Source organism: Rattus norvegicus, chromosome X (genome assembly GCF_021556685.1).
Source record: "Rattus norvegicus strain SHRSP/BbbUtx chromosome X, alternate assembly SHRSP_T2T, whole genome shotgun sequence".
In the NCBI taxonomy this organism is placed as follows: domain Eukaryota; kingdom Metazoa; phylum Chordata; class Mammalia; order Rodentia; family Muridae; genus Rattus; species Rattus norvegicus.
Genome location: NC_141554.1, coordinates 79714310 through 79738990, shown reverse-complemented (window position 1 = coordinate 79738990; position 24681 = coordinate 79714310). Strand labels below are relative to the sequence as shown.

Here is a 24681-nt window from a genome sequence, read left to right as displayed (position 1 = left end):
ATATTCTTGAAGAGTTATTTTTTAAAATCTCCAACATTCCAAAGCTAGAAGTTGTCTTCTTCATTGTCTTCTTCTTCTTCTTCTTCTTCTTCTTCTTCTTCTTCTTCTTCTTCTTCTTCTTCTTCTTCTTCTTCTTCTTCTTCTTCCCCTTTCCCTTCCCCTTCCCCTTCCCCTCCTCCTCCTCCTCCTCCTCCTTCTTGACTTTGAGAGATTTAATGCTACATAGTGACCAGTAGTTATAAATATCATTTCAATGTTCCCATGAAAGACAAAAGTATTTTAAATGATTGAATGAGTATAAATTCTTCTATAGACTTTCAAAGAGACATCTGTACAATCCTGTGCTCAGCCAGCTGAGCTATGGAAGGACATTAATAAACATTTAAATAAGAATATCACAGAGATAAGATACAGCATTAAGGACAGAAACAGAAGCAGATATCCACAGCCAAACATTGGACAGAGGGTGGGGACACCTATGGAAGACTTGGGAGAAGGATCAAAGGCCCATAAGTAAATGGGAACTCCACAGGAAGACCAACAGAGTCAACTAACCTGGACTCCTGGAAGCTCTCAGAATCTGGGTCACCAACCAAAAACATACACAGGCTGGAATGAGGCCCCCAGGCACATATGTAGCAGACAGGCAGCTCAATTTTCATGGCTGCCCTGCCTGGCCTCAGTGGAAGAGGATGCACCTAATCTGGCAGAGACTTGATGTACCATGGTGGGGGAATACCTAGAGGGGTTCTACCCTCTCACAGGAAAAGTGGAGAGGGGATGGGAGAAGGGACTCAGTAAGGGAGGGAAAGGGAGAGGGAGCAGTGTTTGGAAAATAAATCAGAAAAAAAGATACAGCATTAATGTTCTAAAGAAAATAAATTGCACAAATTGAAGTTAATGCTTGCACTTGTTTCTGATGTGCCAAAATCAAAAGTGGAAAATGCACTTAAATGGTGCAATGTGTTCTGCAGCAATTATTAGGGAAAGTTTTTCCAATTGTGCATTTGTAAATCAAGAACAAAAAGTTACTTCCTAACAAATACTTATTGCTGAAAGAAACCAAAATTGAAAGGAATAGAAGCACTGCACGGTTGGAAGCCAAGAAGAGTAAAAGAAAGAAAAGATAGCTCTACATGGAAGAGAAGTCAAAAGGCTCTTTTTATTCCCTAATTTTCCTCAGGGCTGCTCCTGCAATGTTTCTAAGTGTTGTTTCAATCACATTGGCTCCCCTGGGTTGCTAAGTGCTACAAGGCTCTCTGAAGCACTCTCCAAGTTCAGAAAGGGGCAGCAGTTGTGAAATGTGGGATACTTATGTATATAGAATGCTATCGCATGTCCTGTGTAAACCAAGAAGGAAGGGAAGAACTGACAGTTAAAAACCCAGAAGGAGTCAAATGGGCTGATTCTTTTTATCTAGGGAACAAAATGGAAAACTTGTAGAGTGTCCATTTTGACTGCTCATGGCTGTAAGTTCATGTGTTTGTTTGCTCATCTAGAATACTGAACTCAAGAAAGCCTAGAGATTGAATAGCTATTAGAAACAAGAACATGTTTCATTTAGAAGTCAAAACAGGTTAGAATCATTTCAGAGTAGAGAGAAACACATAGCATGTTGTTGCGAGAAAGTTCAAAATCACCATAGCCAACACTAAAATGACAGAAAATAATAATTTCAGAATTATGTCCTCCCAGCATCAAAACACTTTTCATAAACCATATTTGCTTAGCATTGAGAAAGAGAAAGCTAATAGTTCAACCTTTCTTTTAAGAGATTTAACAAATAAACTTTCACTTCTTACTAGGCATTCAACATTTTCCTTTTTTCCTGGTCTCATGAGGAACATGTTCAACTAAAACGCAGTCATCTGTTAGTTGCCCATATGGTTTTACCCACATTTTCTGTATGCATAGGAAATACCACCCTGTCATCTAAATACATTTGAGATTGATGCACACTGGCATGTGTCAAGTCAAAAATAATGAAACTAAACAAACGGAATCTAGATTTTATAAGCAAATCAATTAAACATCTAGAGATCCAGCTAAGCCCTGTGAGACACACATCATCTTTTCCGTTCTCTAAAATCCATAATGAAAAAAATCTTTATTTATGGGTTTCTTTCTTTTAATTAAGGTCAAAACCTCAATCGTGTAATCTAGGCTCCGTCTGGCCAAGAGTAAGATGCCTCTGGACAGAATATAGACACACATACTTATTAAGAGATAATGATAAAGGAGAGAGAGACCCAACCGCCTGGTCAGGTGGGCACTCCTGAGGCTGCAGAGCGGAAGAGACCACCAACACTGCTCACCCCTGCCCACATCCCTGGCCCAAGAGGAAACTGTATAAGGCCTCTGGGCTCCCGTGGGGGAGGGCCCAGGAGCAGCAGGACACCTGCCAGAGACACCGCCGGACCCTGAAGGAAACAGACCTGATAAACAGTTCTCTGCACCCAAATCCCGTGGGAGGGAGAGCTAAACCTTCAGAGAGGCAGACAAGCCTGGGAAACCAGAAGAGACTGCTCCCTGCACACACATCTCGGACGCCAGAGGAAAAAGCCAAAGACCATCTGGAACCCTGGTGCACTGAAGCTCCCGGAAGGGGCGGCACAGGTCTTCCTGGTTGCTGCCGCTGCAGAGAGCCCCTGGGCAGCACCCCACGAGCGAACCTGAGCCTCGGGACCACAGGTAAGACCAAATTTTCTGCTGCAAGAAAGCTGCCTGGTGAACTCAAGACACAGGCCCACAGGAACAGCTGAAGACCTGTAGAGAGGAAAAACTACACGCCCGAAAGCAGAACACTCTGTCCCCATAACTGACTGAAAGAGATGAAAACAGGTCTACAGCACTCCTGACACACAGGCTTATAGGACAGTCTAGCCACTGTCAGAAATAGCAGAACAAAGTAACACTAGAGATAATCTGATGGCGAGAGGCAAGCGCAGGAACCCAAGCAACAGAAACCAAGACTACATGCCATCATCGGAGCCCAATTCTCCCACCAAAACAAACATGGAATATCCAAACACACCAGAAAAGCAAGATCTAGTTTCAAAATCATATTTGATCATGATGCTGGAGGACTTCAAGAAAGACATGAACACACTTAGGGAAGCACAGGAAAACATTAATAAACAAGTAAAAGCCTACAGAGAGGAATCGCAAAAATCCCTGAAAGAATTCCAGGAAAACACAATCACACAATTGAAGGAATTAAAAATGGAAATAGAAGCAATCAAGAAAGAACACATGGAAACAACCCTGGATATAGAAAACCAAAAGAAGAGACAAGGAGCTGTAGATACAAGCTTCACCAACAGAATACAAGAGATGGAAGAGAGAATCTCAGGAGCAGAAGATTCCATAGAAATCATTGACTCAACTGTCAAAGATAATGTAAAGTGGAAAAAGCTACTGGTCCAAAACATACAGGAAATCCAGGACTCAATGAGAAGATCAAACCTAAGGATAATAGGTATAGAAGAGAGTGAAGACTCCCAGCTCAAAGGACCAGTAAATATCTTCAACAAAATCATAGAAGAAAACTTCCCTAACCTAAAAAAAGAGATACCCATAGACATACAAGAAGCCTACAGAACTCCAAACAGATTGGACCAGAAAAGAAACACCTCCCGTCACATAATTGTCAAAACACCAAACGCACAAAATAAAGAAAGAATATTAAAAGCAGTAAGGGAAAAAGGTCAAGTAACATATAAAGGGAGACCTATCAGAATCACACCAGACTTCTCGCCAGAAACTATGAAGGCCAGAAGATCCTGGACTGATGTCATACAGACCCTAAGAGAACACAAATGCCAGCCCAGGTTACTGTATCCAGCAAAACTCTCAATTAACATTGATGGAGAAACCAAGATATTCCATGACAAAACCAAATTTACACAATATCTTTCTACAAATCCAGCACTACAAAGGATAATAAATGGTAAAGCCCAACATAAGGAGGCAAGCTATACCCTAGAAGAAGCAAGAAACTAATCGTCTTGGCAACAAAACAAAGAGAATGAAAGCACACAAACATAACCTTACATCCAAATATGAATATAACGGGAAGCAATAATCACTATTCCTTAATATCTCTCAATATCAATGGCCTCAACTCCCCAATAAAAAGACATAGATTAACAAACTGGATACGCAACGAGGACCCTGCATTCTGCTGCCTACAGGAAACACACCTCAGAGACAAAGACAGACACTACCTCAGAGTGAAAGGCTGGAAAACAACTTTCCAAGCAAATGGTCAGAAGAAGCAAGCTGGAGTAGCCATTCTAATATCAAATAAAATCAATTTCCAACTAAAAGTCATCAAAAAAGATAAGGAAGGACACTTCATATTCATCAAAGGAAAGATCCACCAAGATGAACTCTCAATCCTAAATATCTATGCCCCAAACTTGAAAGAATCCCACTTGAAGCAATCCCACTAAATCAGGTACTAGACAAGGCTGCCCACTCTCTCCCTACTTATTCAATATAGTTCTTGAAGTTCTAGCCAGAGCAATCAGACAACAAAAGGAGATCAAAGGGATACAGATCGGAAAAGAAGAGGTCAAAATATCACTATTTGCAGATGACATGATAGTATATTTAAGTGATCCCAAAAGTTCCACCAGAGAACTACTAAAGCTGATAAACAACTTCAGCAAAGTGGCTGGGTATAAAATTAACTCAAATAAATCAGTTGCCTTCCTCTATACAAAAGAGAAACAAGCCGAGAAAGAAATTAGGGAAACGACACCCTTCATAATAGACCCAAATAATATAAAGTACCTCGGTGTGACTTTAACCAAGCAAGTAAAAGATCTGTACAATAAGAACTTCAAGACACTGAGGAAAGAAATTGAAGAAGACCTCAGAAGATGGAAAGATCTCCCATGCTCATGGATTGGCAGGATTAATATAGTAAAAATGGCCATTTTACCAAAAGCAATCTACAGATTCAATGCAATCCCCATCAAAATACCAATCCAATTCTTCAAAGAGTTAGACAGAACAATTTGCAAATTCATCTGGAATAACAAAAAACCCAGGATAGCTAAAGCTATCCTCAACAATAAAAGAACTTCAGGGGGAATCACTATCCCTGAACTCAAGCAGTATTACAGAGCAATAGTGATAAAAACTGCATGGTATTGGTACAGAGACAGACAGATAGACCAATGGAATAGAATTGAAGACCCAGAAATGAACCCACACACCTATGGTCACTTGATTTTTGACAAAGGAGCCAAAACCATCCAATGGAAAAAAGATAGCATTTTCAGCAAATGGTGCTGGTTCAACTGGAGGGCAACATGTAGAAGAATGCAGATCGATCCATGCTTATCACCCTGTACAAAGCTTAAGTCCAAGTGGATCAAGGACCTCCACATCAAACCAGACACACTCAAACTAATAGAAGAAAAACTAGGGAAGCATCTGGAACACATGGGCACTGGAAAAAATTTCCTGAACAAAACACCAATGGCTTATGCTCTAAGATCAAGAATCGACAAATGGGATCTCATAAAACTGCAAAGCTTCTGTAAGGCAAAGGACACTGTGGTTAGGACAAAACGGCAACCAACAGATTGGGAAAAGATCTTTACCAATCCTACAACAGATAGAGGCCTTATATCCAAAATATACAAAGAACTCAAGAAGTTAGACCGCAGGGAAACAAATAACCCTATTAAAAAATGGGGTTCAGAGCTAAACAAAGAATTCACAGCTGAGGAATGCCGAATGGCTGAGAAACACCTAAAGAAATGTTCAACATCTTTAGTCATAAGGGAAATGCAAATCAAAACAACCCTGAGATTTCACCTCACACCAGTGAGAATGGCTAAGATCAAAAACTCAGGTGACAGCAGATGCTGGCGAGGATGTGGAGAAAGAGGAACACTCCTCCATTGTTGGTGGGATTTCAGACTGGTAAAACCATTCTGGAAATCAGTCTGGAGGTTCCTCAGAAAATTGGACATTGAACTGCCTGTGGATCCAGCTATACCTCTCTTGGGCATATACCCAAAAGATGCCTCAACATATAAAAGAGACACGTGCTCCACTATGTTCATCGCAGCCTTATTTATAATAGCCAGAAAATGGAAAGAACCCAGATGCCCTTCAACAGAGGAATGGATACAGAAAATGTGGTACATCTACACAATGGAATATTACTCAGCTATCAAAAACAACGAGTTTATGAAATTCGTAGGCAAATGGTTGGAACTGGAAAATATCATCCTGAGTGAGCTAACCCAATCACAGAAAGACATACATGGTATGCACTCATTGATAAGTGGCTATTAGCCCAAATGCTTGAATTACCCTAGATCCCTAGAACAAACGAAACTCAAGACGGATGATCAAAATGTGAATGCTTCACTCCTTCTTTAAATGAGGAAAAAGAATACCCTTGGCAGGGAAGGGAGAGGCAAAGATTAAAACAGAGACTGAAGGAACACCCATTCAGAGCCTGCCCCACATGTGGCCCATACATATACAGCCACCCAATTAGACAAGATGGATGAAGCAAAGGAGTGCAGACCGACAGGAGCCGGATGTAGATCGCTCCTGAGAGACACAGCCAGAATACAGCAAATACAGAGGCGAATGCCAGCAGCAAACCACTGAACTGAGAATAGGTCCCCTATTGAAGGAATCAGAGAAAGAACTGGAAGAGCTTGAAGGGGCTCGAGACCCCAAAAGTACAACAATGCCAAGCAACCAGAGCTTCCAGGGACTAAGCCACTACCTAAAGACTATACATGGACTGACCCTGGACTCTGACCCCATAGGTAGCAATGAATATCCTAGTAAGAGCACCAGTGGAAGGGGAAGCCCTGGGTCCTGCTAAGACTGAACCCCCAGTGAACTAGTCTATGGGGGGAGGGCGGCAATGGGGGGAGGGTTGGGAGGGGAACACCCATAAGGAAGGGGAGGGGGGAGGGGGATGTTTGCCCGGAAACCGGGAAAGGGAATAACACTCGAAATGTATATAAGAAATACTCAAGTTAATAAAAAAAAAAGAGAGATAATGATAAAGAAAATCATTGCTGATCATCTGTACACCAAAAATATAGCCCCCAAAATCAAGTGGCTATAAAAATATTTTTTAAAAGTCGAGATCTTCCTATTGAGGCTTGATGTGCCAGGGCAGGTTGGTAACTATGGGAGGGGGGTCTCCCCTTCTCTGAGAAGAAAATGAGGGGGTATTGGGGAAGGGGGTTGTGAGGGTGGGACTGGGAGAAGGCTGTGATTAGGATGTAATGTGAATAAATAAGTCTTTTTTAAAAAAGAAAACAAAAAAAAAAAGTCGAGATCTCATTTTGAATTCAAATTGATGTCCAATATTACCAAACTTGAAACCAGATATCATTCTTTGTAATACTCTTTAATTATAGGCTGAAATTTTTAGAATATAAGTAGTCCTGAAAGAACAAGAACTATAATATGAACCAAAAATTATATTTATTGGAAATATAATATTTGACAGAAAATATTACATTTAGGCCTAATAACATAAGACAGTACTTTCATTTTGTAAACCAGAGATCTGAGAAGCCGAGAAGTTTAATTGGTTATCCAAAGCATAACTCATCAATTTAAAAAAAAAGAACATTTATGCCAGATCTACCTACAGAGTTTAAGGTGTTAACTATCTACTAAGGTACTCAACCTCTTGGAGTGAAGCCTCTCTTCCTATTATCTTCTGCTCCATACTCTGGGGGTTTCAAACAGCCAAAAAATAAAAAATGCAATCTTTGAAAACTCAATTGATTTCAAAAATTTTTCCCATGTCTAGCTCTGTTTCTACCTTGGTGCTAGAAACAGTACAAAGAAACCTGTTCATGCTTAACACGCACTCTACAGGGAGCCACAGCCCTAAAATATAGATGCATATCTTATCTTTTCAAATATATTATAAGTACTTTATTGTAAGCAAACTAACTGAACCCAGTACCTTTCATAGTTAACTACATCCTGTGCCTTTCTGTTGGTATTTTTTTTTTTGAAAGCCAGGGCTTCTTGACAAAAGAGGGGAATCTAGATTAAGGACTAAGCCGCAAATCAAATAGTTAAGCAAATTTTGCTTGTTTTCTCAAGAATTTACTGGTTGCTGATGAGATAAAGGAAAGAGACCAATGATAATTTATGAGCACATCCCTGGGGGATTTCCCCTGCTACTAGGAAATAATCAAAAGATTATTTTTGTAGCAGATCGCAAGGCCTTTAACTTACATTATCCCACTTGGAGTCTCATCCTAGTGAAGAAGTATCATCACCTCCCCCTTACTTTTACTCATCATAACTGGAAAAAGTGACAACCATTACATGTAAATTATTTATTATGTCCTAGGTCAAAAAGGGATAGAGTTACAATAAACCTTGATCTTACAACTCCAGCTTTGACTCAAATGAGAACCTTTATTTTACTTTCATATACTAGTTTTACAAATAGTGCTTCAGTATTGCTTAAGCTACAGTTTCAAAGTAGAGATAGAGAGAATGACAGAGACAGAGAAAGACAGAGGATATACAAATACACCTGGTAAATGCCACCATGGTGGCAAACATAGTTCCAGATATAAGGTAGCTCCCCAGTCCCTTCTACTTCTAGTATAATGCTCTACATGATCCCAAGTCATCTCATTCCAAAACCTTAAACAAGTCATGGAACATTTGCAGTGAAAGAAAGGAACTTTGTGGGAAGAGGTGAACATGTTTTTATCTGTACCATACTTTCTGGGCTTTTGCTTCTAAGAGAGAGAATGATCCAAGCTGGCCTCAAACTCGCTATGTGGCCAAGGATGACATTGAACTCATAGTGCTGTGAGTTTCCTGACCACGCCCCCAAAATACTCAGCTATCAAATAACCCACCAAACCAGCTCTAGTCTCCATTTCCACTAATCATCAGCTGGACACAGGACATACATTGTGTAAGGGAAGGTAAAACCAGAGAGATCATTATAATTAATAGAGCTTTTAATTTTGCATAACTTGTTCTTTGTAGTTCAATATGTATTTCTTCTTTTGGTTCTAGCAGGAAAGAAAAAAACTATACAAAAGACCTCCCTCACAGATACTAAACAAATCCTCCACTTTTTTCCTCACACCAAAACCTTCAAAGCCCACACATGGAATCAGGAAAACTCTGCTTTGAGCAGTAGTCACAGATACACCCGAGAGAAATGACCACATAGAAGGTCGAAATAAAATTGTTTACACTTGATTGAAAAGGAGAGAAATCTGGGTTCTTCATGATAATTTTCCATTTATACAATGTTATAACAATAAACAAAAGTTTGACTAAGCTATACCTCTTAGGGTTGGTAAATTTCATGCCTGCCATTGTGGCATCCTCTACCACAAACCAGGTATTAGTTATAAAACTTGTTCTAGATCATTATTTTTAAAATACAGTAGTTATATCCACGTGTGGCTATGCTATTGAGCCCCTGAAATGTAGCCAGAGCCCATAAAAGATATATTTTATGCTTTATTAATTTGCATTCAAGTTGAAGTGACTGCACGTGGCTAGACACTATAACATTTAACAGAATATTTTTTAATGTGTGTGTGTGTGTGTGTGTGTGTGTGTGTGTGTGTGTGTGAGAGAGAGTGTTAGGGAATATGTTGGTTATGTCACAGAATAAGCAAATAGAAAAGCTAAATGGCGAGATGTTGGAGAAAAGTATGTGAAGACTTATTTTCTTCACGTGTGTATATCATTTCTCATATTCTTTCTTTGTTTCTTTTTTTCTCATTATTTTGTTTGTCTGTTTGTTTAATCCTGGCTTTTGTTTTTTGGTTTTTTTATTTGTCTGTCTGTTTTCTTAAGCAGGAGAGAAAGAAGCAATAGAGTCGGAGATCCGGAGAGTAGGGGAGGATTTGGGAGAATATTAAGAAAGAAAAACTGTTACCAGACTATATTGCATAAGAAAATGATAAAAATGTGAACCTGCGAAAGACAGTTTAGATGTAAGCCGAAATACAACTTGTGAGAGCTTCTTCTCTTGCGGTCTATTTTCTTATCTGAAGTATGAGAAAGCTGAACAGTATTATTTAAACACCTGGAGAAAACAATAATAAAACGGGAATGTCATATCCATTTCAATTAAAATTAAATCTAAACAAGGTCATTTTCCATGCCCCTTCAGCTCCGCATCTGTATACTCTCCATAGAAGATCTGGTGGCTTACAGTTGCTGTGTGAATACCACATGACTGAAAACCCCTTAACTTTTTGCCTAAGTGGTGTTTTACTAAAACAGATTCACCACGTAATATAGATGTAAGTCCCCATTTTCCATTGCCCTCCTTACTTGATCTTCTCTGCCACACTTTTTAAAATGTCAGAACTGAAAAGGATCTAGAAAAATGAGACGGGAAGTGGGGAGGTAACAGCAGAGCGGTGTCAGTCTACCCAATTCAACATCTTCTGAAAATGTGAGGAGATAGCTGTGATGAAACTGGATGGAGAAGAGAGGATGGGAAGAGGAAGAACGGAGAAATGGAATGCAGTCAATTCCAGAAAAACAGTAAGATTGGAGCAGCTAATAGAAAGTCAAGCCCTGTTGGGGCTGAGAAAAAAAAAACCCTGTTCTTCCCATCCCTCAGGAACAGAGACACAACTAAAGAAGTAAAGTACACCCCCCATGCTATTCCTACAGTGGTGCTATGTTAAAGCACTCTTCTTCAGGGTCTAAATATAAAAACCCCTTCCACCATAGCTCCAACTCCATGTAAACAGCACATACTGGAGGGGAAATAAAAATTTACACTCTGTATTCTTATAAACTTCCTTGTGGATCTCAGGGGATCCCAGTTCCATTGAATAAATACTGGCTAAAATAGTAAAGTTTCCAAGGTTAGGATTAAAGCCTGCTCTTGAATCCAAATGTTCATCCCTTTTAAATGTTCTTGGATGACCTTTTCTCCCATGCATAATTATTACCACTGAATTCAAGGATTCTGTGGAAGAGGATGAAGAGTGTCTGTAAAATCACTCTGCTGCCTAAAAATAGAAAATTCGAGGAATTTCTTTCTTGTAGCCCATAACAGGCCAGAAAGCACTGTTAGACTGTTATAAGGACATTTACAAGTCCTTCCAACTAGTTATTAATAGTGAGGATAAGTCTCCCAACACAGGACTTAAATAGTAAAATCCAATGTAGTTCATTTACCCAGTTTACTGCATAGCCTTATCAAATTGCTTTCAACATCAAATTGTACCTCAGGTTCTAATGAGCACATACTAGATTGGCATGTCCTTTTTCTTCTAGGATATGAGGCATCAAAAAGAAAATGGCTTTTTAAAATGTTTATAGAATCACAAATGTCCTGGAGGGACACACACACAGAGAGAGAGAGAGAGAGAGAGAGAGAGGGGGGGGGGGGGAGGGAGGGAGGGAGGGAGGGAGAGAGGGAGGGGGGAGGGAGGGAGAGACAGAGAAAGAGAGAGAGAGAGAGGGAGGGAAGGAGGGAGAGAGAGAGGGGGGGGGGGAGGGAAGGAGGGAGAGAGAGAGAGAGGGAGGGAGGGTGGGAGGGAGGGAGGGAGGGAGAGAGAGAGAGAGAGAAAGAGAGAGAGAGAGAGACACACGCACGCACACACACGGTGGGGGAGGGAGGAGATATGGAAAGAGAGAGAGGAAAGAGGAAATACATCTTAAGATCCAGTTTCACATAATGCCAGTTATATTAGCGTATACTGGTAGGATTATCTTTCCCCGCCTACAAATAGCCTAACCACCCTCCAGTCATAAAAATCAGAGAGAAGTAAGCTGAACAGCAGACACTCCTCCTTACTTCCCACCTCAGAGCAGCTGCATGACTTCCTGAGGGTTCTACTGCAGTAGCCAGAGATAAACACTCATTTGTGCACATAACCTGCAAGTCTCCAGTTTCTAAGTTTCTAGGCTTCTTCCCTCTCTGTTCTTTTCCTTCCCCCACTTTGAACCAGGAAAGCTAAACTCTGGTGGGCTTGAAGCAGCTTGAGAACTACTAAGAAAGAGGAAGAAGAGTCGGTGTATATTGTTTAGCAAATGTGCCATGCCCTGACCTCTCTCCTCTGGAAAAGAAACGTTCCTAAAAAGCGGGAGCCCTGTGAATGGAGTGGACCATCCAGAGTATCCAGATTTCTTCTGCAGCTCACCATCCAGGGTTAGCTCACCAGGGGACTAGCAGGTTGGATTTTCTGAAGATCTGGATGTTGCTTCAGGGAGCAACTTCAAAAGGACCTTAAACTGTGAAGCTTGGAACCAGCAGGTAAGAAAATTCGGTGGGTGGAGTAAAGTTGAACTGACGGCAGATTTTACCAAATACCTCAGAGATTGGGGATAACTGCTCTGCCTTATCTGCCTTGAATTAAGCTGCTAATCTGAACATCTGAATTCTTTCGGCTTTGGTTCTTGGCCAGATCGTCTAATCAGCCTGTCAGCAATTGTAGCTCACTGCCTCGGTTGCAGGCTCAAAATCGCAAACTGTTGAGGTGGCATTCCCCAAGCCTCCAGCACCTTTACAACTCCGCCAGAAGTGCAAAACAGATCTTAAGCTCCTAACCTAAGGCTACCCGTGGAGCTTCTGTGATGCAGTGGCAAACGCCTTTAAATGCGGAAAGAATGTGTACAACGGCTGCTTCAGGTAAACCAAACAATCAAAGGCTGACCCAGAATTTTCACAAGGCACTTTCACACTTTTTTTTCTTCTTACTCATTCACTTTACATCCTGCTCACAGTTTCACACTTTTAAACTTCTCTGGCATCCTATAATTGAGACAGGATGTTCCTCTCCCCACCACTCCCTCATTCTCATCGTAGTTCTCATTCTAATCTCCCCAGGCCCCTCTTTTAGGTAAAAAGAGAAAAGTGACTCAAATAGGTTAAGGAATTTCCTTGCAACACACCATGCTGCTGGAAATTGGCAATTCAACTAAAGACTTCCGAAAGAAAGCCCCATCAACTACAGGTAGCTAGTAGAAATACCTATGACCTATTTTGTAACTTAGTATTAAACTCACTAGGTTAACATTAGACTAAGAAATCATACAATTGAATCAACTGTCTGGGACAAGAACATTTCTTAGCTATTTTCAATAGTATGCAAATGTTATTTTCAATGGTGCTACCTCTTTAAATCCAGTGGTTCTAAATCCCCGTTTTTGCAATTGTTTTGAAATCAAGGAGATCAAGCTACCATATACTTAGAGGGCAACTAACATCGATCTGTTTTTATAAGGCTTTAAGAACGATAGCAAACATATTATAAAGTTTTACAAAGTACTATGACCAGAGTATATTTTAGATAAAATTTGAGTCTACACAATTTTAAATTTATTATATCTGTGGCATCAAGTTTTAGTCACTGAAAAATTATTGCCTGTCATTATTTTACTATTAGTAACCCAATTGTGACTAAAATCTACATGTGTCTACATAGTAAATAAACATAATCAAAAATATTATGTTTACATCTATTTTAACAATCCTGCTCCTCGTTCTCTGAAAATCCTAATTACGCTGGTCATTTGAGTCCTACAAAAAATAATCTAGACCAATAAATCAAAACAGAAAATGTCGCAGATTGAGGCAAGGCTGAGACAGCCTTGTCAGAGTCTTCCTGACTAACTGTTAGCCATTCTCACTTCCCATTCCCCCGCCCTCCTAAGTTGAATCAAACTTCTGATGAATTTATAAAGGCTATCTGTGAAGAATGACTCTTCTATGGCCCAGGAAATTATAAATTGGCCTTTGTTGTACCATGGGCTGATAATGAGGAATCCTAAAGAGAAAGAACTCAAAGGACATGACATATTTTAAGGCCTTGATACCATATAATACTTTCTCAATTGGTCTCTCTCTCTCTCTCTCTCTCTCTCTCTCTCTCTCTCTCTCTCTCTCTCTCTTGGCTTCCACTTTGGGGGCGAGGGGATTGAACACAGGCTTCTGCACATGCTCAGCAACCACTCTACTACTGAGCTACATCCCTAGCTATTACTTTTGTCTATTTTACTATTTCTCGTATTCCTATCCAAATATCTATTGTTTAAGTTTAATACAAACCTCCAATGTGGATAAGACATAGTTCCTATGCTTAGGGAAAACTACAGTGCTGTCGTGACCATAAAACATAAAGAATGTAACAAGACTAGATAATTACCTAGTGTCATTTTTTATTGTTAAATAAGGCCAGAGGTAGTGGAGCTGGCTTCAGAAAGGAGACAAAATTTGGGACTATGTTGAGCAAGTTTGCCTGTGGTAAATGGTCAAAATCCTGCAGTACTTAAACTCCATTCATTCTAGTACCACAAATAGCATCAGGGGTGTGCTTTATACCTGCCCGGTGCACAAAGAAGTCTAATCTAAACAGACTGGGTTGAAAAATAACATAAAGGAAATTTGAATAAAAGTTCAAAGTTAGGTTGGTGGTCATGGAAATGAGATGGAGAACTCAAGAGAAAGACCAAATGTAAATTGGGAAGTGGTAAAATTGCAGGCATTGTTAGAGTAACTTACTTTAAGATAGTAATCCTGTAGAACACAGGCAGTGGTACTAATGCTAATGGTAACAACAGGTAACCTGGATAAAAGTGGGAATGCAGGACAAGATGAGCTCTTGAGTTTAAGGTGAGGGCAAGAATCCAAGAGGAAATGTCTAATGGTGATTAGAAGTTAATGACAGATAAGCGCTTAAGACTAATATTAAATCTACGGAACGTGCTAACAAAGGGTAATAAATACCCAAAAGTACTGGTGGTGGTAGTGCATTCCTTTACTACCAGCACTCAGGAGGCAGAGGCAGGAAAATCTCTGAGATTGAGGTCAGCCGGATCTACAAGGTAAGTTCCGGGGCAGCCAGGGCTACACAGAGAAATCCTGTCTCAAAAAACAAACAGAAACCCAAAATATATTTTCAGTGAACAAATTAAGGGCTGAAAATGTCAATGCCTATATCTTCAGGCAAAAGAGAGAAGAGACTCCATAGGAACGTGACCCACAAAAAGATAATTACTATGCTTCCCAAAAGCCAAGTCTTGAGTGAACGTGCCAGGTTGTCTGTCTGTCTGTCTGTCTATCGATATCTACTTATCCATGTATTTATTTAAAATTAAAATACATATTTTCCTTTCTTCCCTCCAACCCCTAAAATATACCTCCTCTTCCCCTTCTCTCAAATAGGTGATTTTTCGAGCTCCCCTGACCCAGCAGTAACTAGAATGATGTCTTATATACACTATGAACATAGAAATGAACATAACATAATGACTCTAGCATAAGCATAATCAAGCATTGGGAACTTCTGCCTCAAGATGTCTTCCAGCTTGAATTCATAAGTTCTTTGCGCCCTTTCAGTAGCTACTCTGAACTGTCCCATGGCACATGTCATTAAGAAGGAATCTAGGCCAGAGAACTTGGAGCTCATCCTAGCCTTGGCTTTGGCATTTAACTGTGTTCTATCTAACAAGTTACTGAATATCAATATTTTTGTGTCTTTGTGTATTAAATGCCATAAGTTAGTGATAGGAGTATTTTTCTAAATTTATTACAATGACATATGTGAAAGAAACTTCACAGCTCAAATCATCCAAAGGGCTTTATTCAAAGTTCATTCAATTCAGAAACAAAAAAAGTCTCATACAACTGAATGCTTATGGGAGATTGTAGGCCTAGCTGTTTCCCACTTTCTATACCACAGCTATAGGATAATGGCCTGTTACCATGGTCTAGCCACTGGTTTGCCAGGAGCAGCGCCTGCCGTGCATGTTTCAAAGTGCATTCTGAGAAGAGCAAAAATAGCATTTAAGATCTATTTACTTGATTTTATTAGCCTAACTCCATTAAACCTGCTGATTCTTACAATCAAAAGCTAGTTATCAAAATAACATTGAGTTCAGAATACACTAAGTTCAGAATATAATACAAGCACTCCACTACTGTAAGCTAAAGCCATTTGTATAATAATATAGCTAGTCATAATGTACATCTCTTTCCTATAAATAACTCCATACAATATATTTCATATACACACATAACCTATATATCATATATCGCTTTCTAAAATACAAACACCTTATAGCTACTTTTACCCCTTACCTCAGTGTCATCTGGGTTTCTGGCCATGTGAACATCTATGTAGTATGATTTAAGGAGTGGCAAGAAAAACCTTCCTAGCATGAGCAACCACCTGAGAGATATATTAATACTACTCAGCCCTACAAAAGAGACTGGTTCACAAGGCAGAGTGCCAATTTTCTTATCCTCAGTGAGGAAATACAACTACTATTAAAGTCTGACAGATTCATTGCAAGTAGTGGCATATCCTTGTGCCTACAAAAGCCAATAGAGGAAGCCTTTTGCTTCAGTTAAATAAAGACATCAAAAGTACATTAATCCATGTTATAGTCCTGATCTTAAAACACCCTCACATTGCAATTCCTTTCACCTTTCAGAATTTTTATAGGTTACTAGAGTGTTTGTTTAAACATAGCTTGCACAGAATCAAAGTCTTGTACTCTGCTCATTCACTCTCCACCACTCTGTGCTGTCACATCATGGTTTCTCCCTTCTTGGTCCCCCACCACTCTTTTCTGTAGGTTCAAGATGAGTATGATTATATTGAGGGGAATAAAAACATTTAAAATTTCATAAAAGATTTACCAGAGAGGGGATCTTATAGGAATAAAATGGGGAAGGGACACAAAAAAAGGATAAGTAAAGACTCATAGACAATTAAATGTAGGGTTGGCTTTTCTTTTGATGAACAAATTGTCATTTTTTAAATTTTTTGGTACTTGTAGAATGAATACATTGCAAGCAATTGAGGTTTCACTTTAAAGGAATTGGCATAAAAGGAAAATTACTTGAGATACAGATTTAAAGAATTTCTGGACACCCTCAAGAATTTTTGTCTGCTTGATTTTGGCGGGGAGAGGTTGTTTTTGTTTTTATTTTGTTTGTTCTGTTCTAATCTTTCATCAATTCCCTTTTGATAAAAGGGATTTGTCATCACATTTTTGAAATTTACACTTGATCTTAGCCAAAAGGCCGAGAAGCGATACATTTTTGAAATTTAAAACATAAGGTTGAATAAGCTTTCTCATCTGTCGGATCAGTAGCCTTTGTTTTTGCATAGGATTATGCTTGTACTGTCATGAACTAAAACAGGCTCCATGGAGCTGAGCTAACAATAAGACTCAAACAGTTTCTGACACATCCTATGCACTTGTTCCAATGTTCCTAAGGAGTCTCCAGGTGTCACGTGTTATTAAATGCTACTGCTCTTCTTTTCGAGCTGGTTAACATTTATGCCTAATCTTCACGTAAATTCTTAGTAAATATACACAAGTGATCCCCTTGATAAGAGAGAGTTTGCTGCCAAGATCCAGGGATCCAAATACTAAGAGGTTAAGAGCATGACTAAGAACTAGCTGTGAACAATAACCATAGTATTTCATGAGATTCCAAATTGCTGTTAATTAGCACAAAATTATTTAAGTCTGGAAGACACTGAGCCATCTGGTTAGTCCTTACAAAATGTTCAAAAGCATGCAGATTTTCTCTAATATATTTCTATCATCCAATACAGGAGTAAAATTACCCACCACCAACAACAACAACATCACTAACACCACCACCACTGCCACCACCACCACATACCCACCCTTATGCAATCATCAAGAGCTCTGTAGCCTTTGTGTGACTTGTAGCTCCCTTCTGGATAGGTCTTACATAAACTTTGATCTGACTACTGTGTGCAGTGAGACATTCGGTATTTTCAGTTCTGAAATGTCACTGTCTAAGGCTCTTTGGAGCTTCATATTGTCCTGTGTTTGCTTTCCAACTGTCCAACAGCAGAGCTGCTTAGATCTTCTTAACAGAAAGAAGCTCTCACTAAAGCAACACGCGAGAGATATCAGCAATGCCATCTCAGCACACATGGAGCTTTCCATAGCAGTGGAAATGCTGCTAACCATGTCTGAGAGAGAGAGGGAGAGAGAGAGAGAGAGAGAGAGAGAGAGAGAGAGAGAGAGAGAGAGAGAGAGAGAACGAACTACTTATAGGAATGGTAGGACAGGGGCATATCATACATCTGTCTGAAGATTTCTTATTACCACCACAGGGAAGTGCCATAAAATTGTAGGTACAGCTTGACTTTATATAGATAAATCCTTATGAAAGATGGGTTATCTTATTCCAAACAATCAATAGCCCATCACTCAATAAGCATTTTTATTACATGCTTTTATAAATGGAAACACTGGGATGACGCTTTGGGATCAGAGTGCTTAGGAAAACAATAACTGGCTCTTTTTCTCCTACCTCGGAGAATTTCACTGGAAATACAAGATTCCTACATGTTGAAAATGCCTTATATTAAAATATATTGATGACTATATTATGGTACAGATAATAGGCATAATGTAAGTAAAAAATGAGAGAAGTGAGGGATTAGGCAGACAAAGTCAGTATCACAATGTCACACCTAAATTCGTTCTTGTATAAATAGGAAAAAAGACTTTAGTATTTCCATGTTTTCAGTCTATAAAACATTCATATTTGTTGATCTTCCTATTAGTTTATATATCCATCCAACAAATATTAGTAAGTGGCTGCTCTATCAAAAAATCAATATAACAGAATTACTGCCCTCTGTGGCCTTACAAGATTAATAACAGTAAATTATTTTTCGTGTCCCAGCACTAAGCTACATAAAGAAGAAGAGGGCTCTCGGGACTTGCTCAAACAAATTGGGCCTCTACAGGGCTGAACCTTCACCAACTTATTATCTACATCTGGCCACCGCCCAGTAGAAATGGAGGAAGTGTCTGTTGGAGGAGACTGAGCCCTGAGTCCCAGCCTCCCCAACTTCCCCTTCCATTTTGGCCCTAGCCTAACTACCCACCCCTGATGGCAGCTCTCCAACAGCACAAGCACAGACCATCATTTACTAGAAAGGTAAAGGAAGTCTTCAGGAAACATAGAACTCAAAACAATCACAAAACTGCATCCAACTACTGATTTAATCACCTGATCTCTTCTGATTTTGATTTAAAAACACACATCATCAGCCTCTCCTAGACGCGTTATCAAACACATCATCAGATTTTTGGGTTCTCAGTCTCAGATCTAGCCAGTTTTTGAACACAGGGTTCTCTGCCCCTTTTAAATATTTTTCAAGTGTTTTTAGTAGCCTCTACACTGATACAGGTAGGTACCCACCTTTCCTTTCTGTTTTACACAATTATTTATATTCCTGCACAATGGCACCAACATTCCACCCACAAAATATTATCTTTGCTCTACCCCTTAGATCAAAGGGTAGATCCAAACCCACTTTTGGAAGTTAAGTACTCTAATATGAAAAAACACTTAAAACTATTGTTACCCCTCTGAAATGGACCACTTGGGAGAAAAAGGAGCAAAACTGAATAGAGCACTCTCACGCTCATTACTGGGCTCATTAGCAGCCTAAGTAGTCATGTAAACAAGAGTACTCACACAAAAAAGAATAATTGCTGTGATGGATGAGGTAGTAGACTATGTACATGGATGCATTCATAGAGGACAACTTTAAACTGAACCCTGATATACAACAAGTGATGATGGCTCAAGTTCCCAGGCTCACCTCTGGCTGTGTGGAGGTACAAAAGGATATACTGTTCCAGTGTCTTCAAGGAGACAAGGAATAAAGAGTTAGGATCCTGAACTAAGATGATAAAACAGAGTCATGTATTTCAAAATAAGACTCAACAGAACTTGATGAAGGACAAGGGTGGCTGGTGTCAAATATAACTACTAGATTCTGTGCACTCATAATTAGAAAGTTAGTTGTATAATACAGAAAAAGAGAAAGCAGAAAAGTCTCTTGAAGAAGCTAACTTAAGGGAGAAGATGGCTGAAATTTAAATTTTTTTAAAAGTCAAATGTCCCATGTACAGCAGCTGAAAGGAACATGGGAAATGCAATACTAAAGATTAAGTATATAGTTTGTTAGTAAGAGATTTCTGTCACCCCCATGGACGTTGATAAATACTTCAAAAGAAGAAAGAAAAAAAAGCAGAACTTCAACACTCAGAAAACTAAGGCAGAAGGATTGCGAATTCAAGTTTATCCTGGAATACAAAATGAGGCCCTGTTTCAAAAACAAAACAACAGAAACAAATGCAAATTTTGCAAATCCTGACCACACTGCCTACCTCAATAAGGCATCTGAAAAACAGACCTCTGATGGTATTAAGAGAAACAATGGGGATGGGTGCAGCAGTGTGTTAGTAGAATTGCTCTGATTATCAGTGAATTTTGACCCAGTGTATAATGTTTCTGTCTGTTTGCTGGCTGGCTGGCTGGCTGGCTGGCTGGCTGGCTGGCTGGCTGGCTGGCTGGCTGGCTTGCTTGCTTGCTGAAACAGGGTATCATTCACTACCATGGCTGGCCTAGAACTCTCTACATAGACCAGCCTGTCTCTGCCTCCTGAGTGCTATGGGTGAAAAGCATGTGCCACTATGTTGGACTAACTATGTGTTCTTTTTTTTTTTTAACTTGAGTATTTCTTACTTACATTTCGAATGTTATTCCCTTTCCCGGTTTCCGGGCAAACATCCCCCTAATCCCTCCCCCTCCCCTTCTTTATGGGTGTTCCCCTCCCAACCCTCCCCCCATTGCCGCCCTCCCCCCAACAATCATGTTCACTGGGGGTTCAGTCTTAGCAGGACCCAGGGCTTCCCCTTCCACTGGTGCTCTTACTAGGATATTCATTGCTACCTATGAGGTCAGAGTCCAGGGTCAGTCCATGTATAGTCTTTAGGTAGTGGCTTAGTCCCTGGAAGCTCTAGTTGCTTAGCACTGTTGTTCATAAGGGGTCTCGAGCCCCTTCAAGCTCTTCCAGTTCTTTCTCTGATTCCTTCAACGGGGGTCCTATTCTCAGTTCAGTGGTTTGCTGCTGGCATTCGCCTCTGTATTTGCTGTATTCTGGCTGTGTCTCTCAGGAGCGATCTACATCCGGCTCCTGTCGGTCTGCACTTCTTTGCTTCATCCATCTTGTCTAATTGGGTGGCTGTATATGTATAGGCCACATGTGGGGCAGGCTCTGAATGGGTGTTCCTTCTGTCTCTGTTTTAATCTTTGCTTCTCTATTCCCTGCCAAGGGTATTCTTGTTCCCCTTTTAAAGAAGGAGTGAAGCATTCGCATTTTGGTCATCTGTCTTGAGTTTCATGTGTTCTATGCATCTAGGGTAATTCAAGCATTTGGGCTAATAGCCACTTATCAATGAGTTCATACCATGTGTGTTTCTCTGTGATTGGGTTACCTCACTCAGGATGATATTTTCCAGTTCCAACCATTTGTCTATGAATTTCATAAAGGCATTGTTTTTGATAGCTGAGTAATATTCCATTGTGTAGATGTACTACATTTTCTGTATCCATTCCTCTGTTGAAGGACATCTGGGTTCTTTCCAGCTTCTGGCTATTATAATAAATAAGGCTGCTATGAACATAGTGGAGCACGTGTCGTTGTTATATGTTGGGGCATCTTGTGGGTATATGCCCAAGAGAGGTATGTTCTTTACCAAGTCATTACCACTCTATTTTCAGCCCCAGACTTCCGTTTTGCCACACGTTCAAAGACCCCTTCAAACTCAAATTAGTAAAGATTCTTGAAGCAACAAAGGGTGCAATGTACATGAGTTTCTTTGAAGGTGTGGCATAGAATCTTACCAATTGTGTTTCTGTTGCAAACGCAAAGGATTATGCTAACCACTCAAGAGAGAACTGGGAAAGTAGAAGAAGAAATTAAATGGTTGAAAGAGGAAATGTGAAGATGTAGTTCCCATCTCCAAGGAATTTACAATACAGTTGAATTTCCTGGCTTCACTTTCACTATAGCAGACCATAACTCAGTGAACTCAGCATCCACACAGATTGTGTTTTTTTGTCTTTGTCAGTATTCCTTCCTTAGTCTGCATTCTGTTATAAGCTTAGCATTACCTACATGAACTAAGCTTTTTCCAGAATGGTATACAATACCTTTTGCAACTTTCTATCACCTAGTTCCTGCATTCTTTCCCGAATTGATTTCTCACTTTTAATTCTATTTCTCATAGGCCAGCCAAGCACAGACACCCACACATCCAAATATACATATATTTGCAAATAACCTGCCATCTTATGTCGCAGCTCGATCAAAGTGACATAATCCCTGAATGAGCCAGGCTCTTTCACACCATAGTCTCTCATTCATTACACTTCTACTCACCTATTCCCACCCTATTCGCTTTTAGAAGGCCTTTTCTAACATGTACTAATTATTCATAACATATTTTTTATTATGTTTCATTTTATTTTGTATGGGTTTTGTTTTTCTAAGGTAGGGATTTACTATGTAGCCCAGGTTAGCTAGACAGTTACTATGTAGCCTAAGTTGGAGTTGAACACACAATCTTCCCACTCCTTCAAGGTTTAGGCTTTTAGGCATTAACCACCAGGCCCAGTTTATCTGTGTATTTATATATTTCCATTGCGGCAGCTGTAATGACATTGTATATTAATTTGTTATTATATCTGTGTCCTCTTTCTAGAAGGCAGGAAAATCTTCATGGGGAAGGTATATGTACTTCAAAGACGTAAGAGAAAACATAGATATATTAAATGGCTAATAAAGTATCTTTTTTTTATATAGCTAGCATATCACCACAGGGTATAGAAAAGTATTGTATGAAGAGTATGATGTAAATGATTGGCTTAAAGATGATTTGAATTACATCTGATGTCAATGCGAATGAAGAATACTTCCCATGTGGTTATGTGGCCCAAGCAAAGGAAAGGAAATCAAATGGAGTTACTGAGAAGGCCATGTCTATAAGCTGTCCATATAAAAAAACAATGAGAAAGTGAATACAAGACTGAAATGCAATCCTTTTGTATTGTTGAATACTTCTCCAAATTGAATTAAGATTTCATTGGACACCCCTGAGAAGGATTAAATAAGACTGGGCTGTGCTTTAAGACAGGGTAAACTGAAGAGAAACAAGAATATTTTGACATTTCTGATACCCAGTGAATGATATACTCATAGTATGAAGCGACAAAAGCAAAAGGCACAGTTGAATCCACAGCAATTTTATGACCCTCTATGCAAGGTTGTGTTCAATTGCTGTGGCTTGCACATTACCTGGCATTGACATATGCATCAGTGTTTAGTGAAACACTTTGAGGCATCTGAAACCTAACCGTATGGTGTGCTAAAGGACCATTCTGGTATCCAGGGTTGGCCACTAATTCACTCGGCTACTTCCACCAATGCCTTTTTGAGTCATAAAGAAAATCGGGTTCTATTAGATGTTCTCTAGATGCTCTTCTATCACTAATCATGAGTCTAAACGATTTCATTCCATACATTTTCCTTTGGAAATAGACCCTTCTCTCATAAAATACATCCTGACCATGGTTTTTCCTCCCTCCACTCCTCTCACCTCCTCCCACCTCCTTTCTCCCCCACATGCACTGCCCCTCTGTCTCGTTTGGAAAAGAGCAGGCCTCCACGAGATTATAAGCAAATATGCTAAAGCAAGATATAACAAGACAAGGCAAAGTCCTCATATAAAGGATAGACAAGGCAATAGGAGTAAAGGAGTCCCTAGAACAGGCAAAGAGTCAGAGATACACATGCTCCCACTGTTATGAGTCTCACAAAAACAACAAAGTAACAACCATAACATATACACAGGACCCGACAGACCCCTGCTTGCTGCTTCAGTCTCTGCGAGCCTTTTGGAGCCTTGCTTAGTTGATTCAGAGGACCTTCTTCTTCTGGTGTCCTGCATCCCCTGTGACTCCTACAATCTTTCTTCCCCTTCTCTGTGAAGGTTCCCCAATCTCTGAAAGGAGGAACCCAGTGGAGACCTCCAACTTAGAGTCTTTCTCCACATAATTCCAAAAAACCATTTTTAATTGTCAAATATTGATATCACCTTATAAAGTGTTAGGTAGTCTTATGACATTTTGGAACAAAGTGTCATGATCCTCCTTCCCCTCCACCTCCCAAACCCTCCTACTACTCTGATCCCCCACTTGTAGCTTCCCCACTCTGGTCTCTTTTCTTCTTTCATGGATATCAAACCATTTTTATAGTCCCTTCCAGTAGCTTCCTTTTTACTGAGTAGCTCCGAGATTCTTTTCAGTATTCTAATATGTATTCCATTTTCATTTGCTTGTTTAGTGATCTCATTTAGCTTACACTGTGTGCAAATATAGCTTTCATTTCCTTTCCTTTTAATTTAAAAACAGTCATACAATATTGTCAGATCATATTCTTTGCAGTCCCCTAACTCCTCCCAGATCACTGCCACTCAGTGTCATGCTCTTTCTGGGACTGTGGGGAAGATGAAAAACACCAACACAAATCAGGAAGCTCTGGTGTATGGTTGATATCCCAGTGACTTTCCATTGGGAGAGACTGATATCGCCTTTCCCAGCAGGCATCCATTGCAAATAGCTTCTTGGTTAGGATTGTGTGGGATTTTATGCCCACCATCCTTTCTTGGAGCTGGGACTTTTTTTCTGGTTTGAACCTGTGCAGGTCCTGTGCATATTGTCACAGAATCTGTGAATTCATTTGTGCCTCTGTCCTGTCTAGAAGAAGCTGTTTCCTCGGAGTCATCCCCCTCTGGTTCTTC

At 39.9% G+C, this 24681-nt stretch overlaps 1 protein-coding gene across 1 annotated transcript in view; it reads left to right on the top strand.

The window, feature by feature from the left end:
* The first annotated feature begins 11809 nt into the window (after window positions 1–11809).
* Cysltr1 (cysteinyl leukotriene receptor 1) overlaps window positions 11810–24681 on the top strand; it is a 28597-nt gene continuing 15725 nt past the window's right edge. The window contains exon 1 of the mRNA NM_053641.2: window positions 11810–12277. The gene's annotated coding sequence lies outside the window, so the exon portion shown is untranslated. The remainder of the gene's footprint in view (window positions 12278–24681) is intronic.